Here is a 7,750-nt window from a genome sequence, read left to right as displayed (position 1 = left end):
GGATTTGATTTTACATGGCACACAGTAAGCATTCAGAAAATGTCACCTCTGATTATTGTAATCTGTCCTGTTTTCCAGCCCAGGCAGCCCACAGGATTCCTTAGACTGGAAGGATCACAGCCGGTAAACCTTAGAATCCTCTTGAACTCCCAAAGCTTTATCCATATGCAAAAGAGATACATCCCTGGGGATGACTGGGTCCTGGATGTTTAAGATACACAACTAATTTTATTTGAAGAGAGAAAAAGGAACCTGGAAGTGTTCCCAAATTTAACATCTGCAAGCAGAGGGGATGACGAAATGCATTAGTACTGAAGACTAACGTTCTCCCATCTTCTCGGAAAACATCTGGGGTATCACCCTCCCCTCCACTCATCCCCCCACCTCCCACCACAAAGCTGGTTCTTGGCTGACAGTTTATCAGAGATAAATGGAAACACCTGGGATCCAGATAAGGCCAACTGAGTGTGATCAGCTGAGGAGCCCTTGGGGACATATGCCACTCAGTATTTCTTTTTCCACCCCAGGCAGGTTGGGGACGTGATCTAGCCTGTGACTGAAGGCGAGGCTCCCTTTCACATTCATTCTTTCCTTCATTCATTCCAAACAACCTCCAGAGGTCAGAGGTCAGTCAGTTCAGCTTCCTGCCTGAGGTAGGTCAACCCTGAAACCACCAGGTAAGTTAGATGCTTATTGATTCTGCTTTGAACCATTTCCGCAAAAAGACACTGAGGGGCTAACTCTCCATTTTGTTCCAATCCGATCACCTTTTCCTTTGTTAAACCAAGCCCTCTCTGGCTACAGAGATGTACGGCCTCATGTAATCTTTCATGCCCTCTGGTCATTCAAACAAATATTTTTGTTACCATCTCTACCTTCCTGAACTTAAAAAACTTTAAATCTGCCTTGTTTCCCCTGTCTCTACATCGGGCTAGACTAAACAGTCCTGTCTCCTTTAACCTTTCTTCAGAGGTCCTACTTGCCTTCCCTTTAATTAGCTTATTCCTTTTCTCTCAACTCATTCCAGCTTCTACACATCATTTAGAGGCTGAAACCTGACACAGACCTCTAATACTTGACAACAGACCCAGCCTCTGTTAAAGTGAGAGGGTTTCAGTGTGTGCTTTAGCACAGCCACTATCTGGAAGTATGATCCCTAAGCAAGTTGCATAATGTTTCTGGGCCTCAGTTACTTTAATTGTGAGGTTGTTCCAATCATAAAGAACAGGGATTGTGAACATGGCACTGGGGAGACAAACCAGCAGCCAATAGAGACTTTCTAAAAGAGCTGAATTCAGAAAGACACATAGGGGTGTACTGGGTAAAAAAGGAAAAGAGAAGAAAGCAATCCTACCAGAGGCAACTACCTGTGCAAAAGTCCTGGGGCCCAAACTCCTATGAACCAGTATGACTGGATCCTAGAGAATAGGGAAGGGGGTCATGAAATGAGGAAATGAAGGTGAAGGAGGCAGACACCAGGGCCTTGTTAGCCATGATAAGGATTTTAGTCTATCCTAAAGGCACCGGGGAGATGATACACTTATAAACGGCACATTTGGTACAATTTTGAAAAACAGTGGCTACGGAACGGATTGAACACAGAGAAGGCATGGTGTGAATAGAAGACTTTGGAAGTAATCTAGGACTGGAAGTGTGAGAAATTGGACCATGGTGGCAACGTGAGGATGAAGAGGCATGGACAGATTTGGAAATGAGAATCAACAACCCTTACTGACGCAGTGGATACGGCAATGAGGGAGAAAGAGGTGTCAGGGATGGCTGCCAATGTCTGCTTGCTCATCTTTGGTTGGCAGTGCTGTTTATTGAGAGCAGGAATGCTGGGGGAGGTGAGGGTTTGAGGGAAAAGGTATGAGTTCAGTTTTTGGCCACGTGGAGTTTGAAGTGCTGTGAGATGGCCAAGTCAAGATGTTGAATAGGCAAATGGATTTATGGCTGGGAGCTCTGGGGAGAGCCTAGGCTGGATATATAGATTTAAGCGTCATCAGCATATAGATAATAATTAAAACCATAAGCATGGACAAGCTCACAGACGGAGGCTGTAGGATGGGAAGAACAGGACACTGGAGCAAGCCTTGAACTTTTCCAATATTTAACAGTCAGTAAAATGGAAGATGAGCCAGGAAAAAGACGGAGGAGAATCCCCAGAGGTAGGAGAAAATTAGGAGAGTGTTAGCTCATGGAACCCAAAAAAAGAGGGTGTTTTGAGAAGAAGGGAATGTCGACAGCAAGGCTGTTACATTTCCTTGTCTTTAATGACCTAATCCAGGTGACATTCTCATCAAACTTTCATGTATGTGTGCAGTGCTGGGTTTTTCCAACTTGGAATTTTGCCATTTTTCCTATGCACACTGTGGCTTGTTGTTGGGTGCTGTGACCACACTTTCTATCCCATGGGACTAGTATAGAACACTGGTTACATCTCATTTATCCCAAAGCTTCTGCTATCCAGAATTAAGGAGGAAAAAAACACCTGAAAAACTTAATGATTATTACTCAACTCTATCCACTAATATTTGTGCATTTACAAAGAGGAGCCCTTACTTAGCTTTCACTTAGAACTTTTATCTTATAAATTCTCAAGAAGTTGATATTTGGTTTCTCAGACCACAGTGAAACAGAAAGAACCTCGTGGAGAGGAGCTAGGGTGGAGGAAGACAGGAAGATCACAGAGGCACGCAAAAGTCATTACGGTACAGTCAGCCCTCCTTAGGAAGTAGATTAAAGTGTACAAAGGCAAGCAAAAGAACAAAACATTACAGCAATCTGAGTTCCTGTCGTGAGGCATAAATACACCCTACTCCTCAGTAATCCTTGGAAAAACATCACACTATAATGCCTGATAATTACAGAGTAATTACATAAATTTTAAATAAATGTTTGCTACATCAAAATAGAAATTAAAAAAAAAAAGCCTATCGTGTGCTGTTCCATATTCTTCTGTCCCTTGTATTTGCTACAAACTGGTAGTTAGAGCTGAAGGATCAATGGGATTCCAGTTGAAATTTTTGGTAAGCATTCATCACAGGAGGCGATGGGAACCTCAGGTTATTGTGAGACGTTAGGATTGGTCTGATGTCAACCTGGACATCCATTTCGAAGTTCCTGCTGTCCTCTCACCTGATGGTTTTACAACCATTGATTCTCATGGCCTGGATTTGTTATTTCATTAGGCGTCGAAAAATCCAGAATGCGGCAAGCTCTACAGCACCAATCACCTAGTGTCTTCAACAGATTGCAAAGAGGAAAGGGGTGAGGGGGAGCCACAGATTAAAAGAGACACAACAACCAAATGTGGTGCAAAGGCTTTGTCCTGCTTATTAGTAAATAAATGTTTATGAGTCAACTGGGGACATTTTAACACTGACCAGAAATGTGATCCTGTTAAGGGATTGTTACTTTCAGGCATGGAAACGACGTTGTAATGACATATTTTAAAAAGCTGCTGTTAATCGAGATAGGACTGGAGTATCTATGGATGCAATGATACGATGTCTGGTATTTGCTTCAGAATAATCCAGGGGATGGGGCAAGGGGCCATGGATGTGCACGCAGCGGGCCTGTGGAGGGATGAACCCATCAGCCCTCGCGGCGGAAGCTGGATGATGGGAGCCTGTGGGCTCATGTGCCCTGCTCTCTACTTTCTATCAATGCTTGAAACGTTCCTTTTAAAAAACTTAAACGTAGGGGGAGAAAAGTCATTTCTTTCACACCTTGTTATTTTGGAAGAAACTATTTCTAAAAAGCCTTCTCCCGCAGGGCAGAGGAAACAGATAATTTGGCGCGTCTGAAGAGGCGTGCCTGGAATAATGGAGGTATGACTACTGTTATCTCCTTACTGAAACACCAAAGTGAAGCCAGCAGCGGGGAAGAAATCACTCCACACCCCACACCATGGCAGCTTAGAAAGCTTCACTGTTTCAGTCAGACACTATTTCTTTTTTTTTTTTTTTAATTATTTATTTTGAGAGAGAGAGTGAGGGGGCAGAGCAAGAGGGAGAGAGAGAATCCCAAGCAGGTTCCGTGCTGTCAGCACACAGCCCAACCTGGGGCTCAATCCCACGAACCATGAGATAGTCACCTGAGCTGAAATCAAGAGTCGGTCACTCAGCCCACTAAGCCCCCAGGCACCCCAGAAACGATGCCTACTTGGAGACATTTCCAGACTTCAGTTCAGGCTGCAAAACTCTGTGACCCTCAGCAGGCTGACTCAGTACTGTGGCTGAAGGGGGGTGCTCTGAGCCTCTGTGTCCCATGTTTCAAGTCCGATTCTCTTACCTTTCTCCTTCCTCTGCTCCCTGTTCGTCTGCCCCAGAGAAGTCACCGTTTGTTGGCTAACTCGGTGGTGGCAATGAGTAGCGGGGGAAGCTGGTGGCTGGGGGGTGATGGGTTCAGAGACTACCCAGGATCCATGTAAGTGTTTTACACCCCCTTACGTGGATTTTCACGTATCCTGTTCCCTGAGTTCAAGAAGCCCACCACCCACTGAAATCCTACTCATCTTTTAAGAACCGTTTTAAACGTCATCAGACTCACAGATCTTTTTCCAGCGTGCTCATCAAAGCTAAGGGACCCTTCCTCTAATCCCCCCGGCGTTTTGCTTGTAGACCTTATACAATATGTTTAGATATCTAGAGCTCTGACCACGTGGTTAACCTCTGCCGGCTGGAATGTGTCTCCTCCACTTGTATATCCGTCCCTAAGTCACGCCCTGTCCCCAGCCGTTGTCTCCCATGCAGTGGCCCCAGCACGGATGAGCTCACCCGTGGCCTCGCAAGCCTCCTCCACCACCTATCTCTAATGTTCCATCCTCTCTGCCTCCATCCCGCCACCCCTCCTTTTCCTTACTGCCCCTTCCGACACTGCCTCTCTCTTCCCCCAGGTTGAGAAGCGAAAGCATCAGAGAAGAGGAGGATTGATTTCACACCAAGGCCTCAGGCTGTACGGGTGGATTCCCTGCACCAGACCGTTTGTCTGGCAACTGCAGAACTGGAGAAGAAATCTCGGCCCTACCCAGGAGTCTCGGAGCTCCCACCGCCTCATGCGCCCATCACAGCTTTCTGGATCGACAGCCCCCTCTTTCAGTCAATAGGAGCTTTGTGAGCTAAACAACAGATGCCACAGGGCCTAGAAGGCAAATAAATATGGTTATTCAACGTTCTATCACACTGTGTATAATTCAGGAAATTCAATTATGGTTTCCCCGGCAACGGTAACACAACTTCAGGCCGGGTGCACAGGCCTTGTTTTCTGGTGCACAAGGGGTTGACCCTGACCCCTTCACACGTCGGAGACAATGCAATCTGGCAGACTTACAATTGCTATTGGAAACCTAACTGGGTCCTCCTAATGCCAGCGCTTACAAATTTAAAGCTGTTTTTCAGCAGTTGGTTATAAAGACTTAAAAAAAAAAAAAAAAAAAAAAGCACTAACATAATCTCAGACACATTTAAGTGTGGAACGATTAAGCAACAGGGGCACAACTCCAGAATCTGGATAGATCTGAGGCATGAAAAGGCAGAGCAAGACTTTCTTAGAATGAGAATTGTCAGGATCGGACCTGCCTACTGTCCAGAGCACAGGTTATAGCCTGAGATCTACGGTGTCCCTAAAGAGAGACCAGTGCTATTGTGGTTGGGAGTGGGATTCTGGTGCCAACTTGGTTGACCAGTCTTCTGAGTAGCTTTATGACCTTAGGCAAGGTATTTACCTTTTCTGTGCCTCAGTTTCCCCATCCATGCAGTGGGGATGATGACATTGGTGACTACAGGGTTATTCAGTTAGTTTGGCTTTGGAGCAGAGAGTATTATTGGACCTCTTGGCAGGATTTACTAATGACAGCACTTAGCTATTTTTCACGACCCCACTTGTAATTCTGTGCCTGAGCCAAGATCAGAATTGGGACATGTTACATATGTACTACCTTGGGTTGGTTCTTTTTTATTTTCCTAGCAAACCGTATTTCTTTTTCCACTCCTCACTCCTCCATGAACTTTAATTAAGCCCTCTCCCATCTAGAGAGCAAGACAAGGGTTCAGTTTTGTTTTTGAAAAGACTCACAAGCTTGTATGGCAGCAGGTTTTTCCACAGTTTGACAGTTTCAGTTCAGCTCGGTGCCGCTGATTTATAAGACACTGAGCTCATTGGCTTTATCCTCTGTTCTCCCCCAGCCATTTCTCAATCGAGCCGCACTGGCTGGAAACATCTGAGAAAGAAATTTACTGAGAGATGCACAAACAGCCTATTCACATTTCATAATTTTCAGGAGCCTTCCCCAGAGGACTCAGTGGTAGCCTGTTAACACATGTGCAACCCCTGGCCAGTGTCCTTGCACCCCGTCACCCCACTCACTGGTGCAGACAGTCCCCGGGTCCCCTCCAAACTCAGCTTCTTTGACTCTAATGCTAAGTGTTGGAGCTAACACAGCACATGCTGTTCTCAAATCTTGCCCAGCCTTGCCTGTGACAGCAGGATTAGACAGGGAAATATGGACGGAAGGCACCCAATGGATTTAGTGATTTAATTGTCTGAGCACTTAAAAATTCAGGATTAATGCCCCTTTAAGTGTGGCTGCTTCTTTCTCATTAACAGGAAGCTGTTTAAAATAATTCACTTGAATAAAGACCTAATGGGGGCTCAGAAGAATGTCTTTGCATGACTCATCTACCTCCTTTCTTCTCTCTAGCCAGCCCCTCTCCCCTGACCAATTTGGTCTTCTCATAGAGAACCTCTAATCTGAAATTGGTGTTTCCCACTAAGCTCTCCATTTGTGCTTGAAGTAATTTGCAGTGGCCACGTTCTGCATCTTGTTCTCAGACGTGTCTTGGTCAATTAGTGCAATGTCACAGCCATGTGTAGTTATTCTAACTCCAGCTGTGAGCTGTTAATAATAAACTTACCCACAGGACAATCATGCCATATGGTTGATGGTCAATCAAGACTAAAATATGCATTAGGAAAAAAAAATGCTCCTGTCAACAGTGAGGGGGTGTAGGTCATTGGTTAAGGATGCTGGCTTGCAAGAACCAAGTTTGGGTTAATAGTGTATCACCGGCACCCTTACCTTGCCCCTACTCTATGATATTTGTCCTGAGACACAAAGGCATGGTAACTAAAATGACACAGCTGGAATCAGAAGACAAGTAGACAAAACATGGTGAGATGTATAATATAGGTTGGGGAATAGGGATTTGTTGAAAAGAAACATAGCTCAGATTCTTTACTAGGAAAAGGAGGCAGATCTGCATTTCGGTCATGGGAAATGATTTGTATGCTACAAGACAAATTCTATTTAATGGGGGTTTGGAGGCAAATAAAAACAAACTGATTTGTGGCAAACGAGTGAAGGAGGAACAATAACCCACTTGGGTGATTCCAATTAACTTCCTGCACAGGACTGAAGGGCTTTAGGTTATTTGGGTTTGGTTTTGAATTTGGGGTTTGGGGCAGAGTGTGGGGAGGGGAGATGTTGGAGGCTCTTGGCAAATAGCTTAACCTTGACCTGTGCTCCTAGTCGTAGCTACCCCAGTAGAAAAGCAAATGGCAATGCCAGGAAAGTATCTACTTGTTTTGATGGCAAAACCAATACTTAGGCATCTCTACGTCAGTTTCACCGGAAACGAAGAAGGACCAGGGTAGAATGGTGTCCCATAAGCAAAAAGCCATGCCAATTGCTTTATTCAATTGAGCTGAGTTTTAGTCTGTGGGCTTGTTTACATAACCAGTTCTTAAT

General features: G+C 45.0%; 1 long non-coding RNA gene across 1 annotated transcript; it reads left to right on the top strand.

The window, feature by feature from the left end:
* Positions 1 to 274: 274 nt before the first annotated feature.
* Positions 275 to 5,179, top strand: LOC147583196 (uncharacterized). The gene is made up of 2 exons (XR_015242917.1): positions 275 to 653; positions 4,901 to 5,179. It is a non-coding gene; the product is annotated as an uncharacterized LOC147583196 (long non-coding RNA).
* Positions 5,180 to 7,750: the final 2,571 nt, after the last annotated feature.

The sequence above is a fragment of the Puma concolor genome, chromosome A2 (genome assembly GCF_028749965.1).
Source record: "Puma concolor isolate L17-30 chromosome A2, mPumCon1.1.hap2, whole genome shotgun sequence".
Classification (NCBI taxonomy): Eukaryota; Metazoa; Chordata; class Mammalia; order Carnivora; family Felidae; genus Puma; species Puma concolor.
This window is presented reverse-complemented; position numbering and strand designations above follow the sequence as displayed.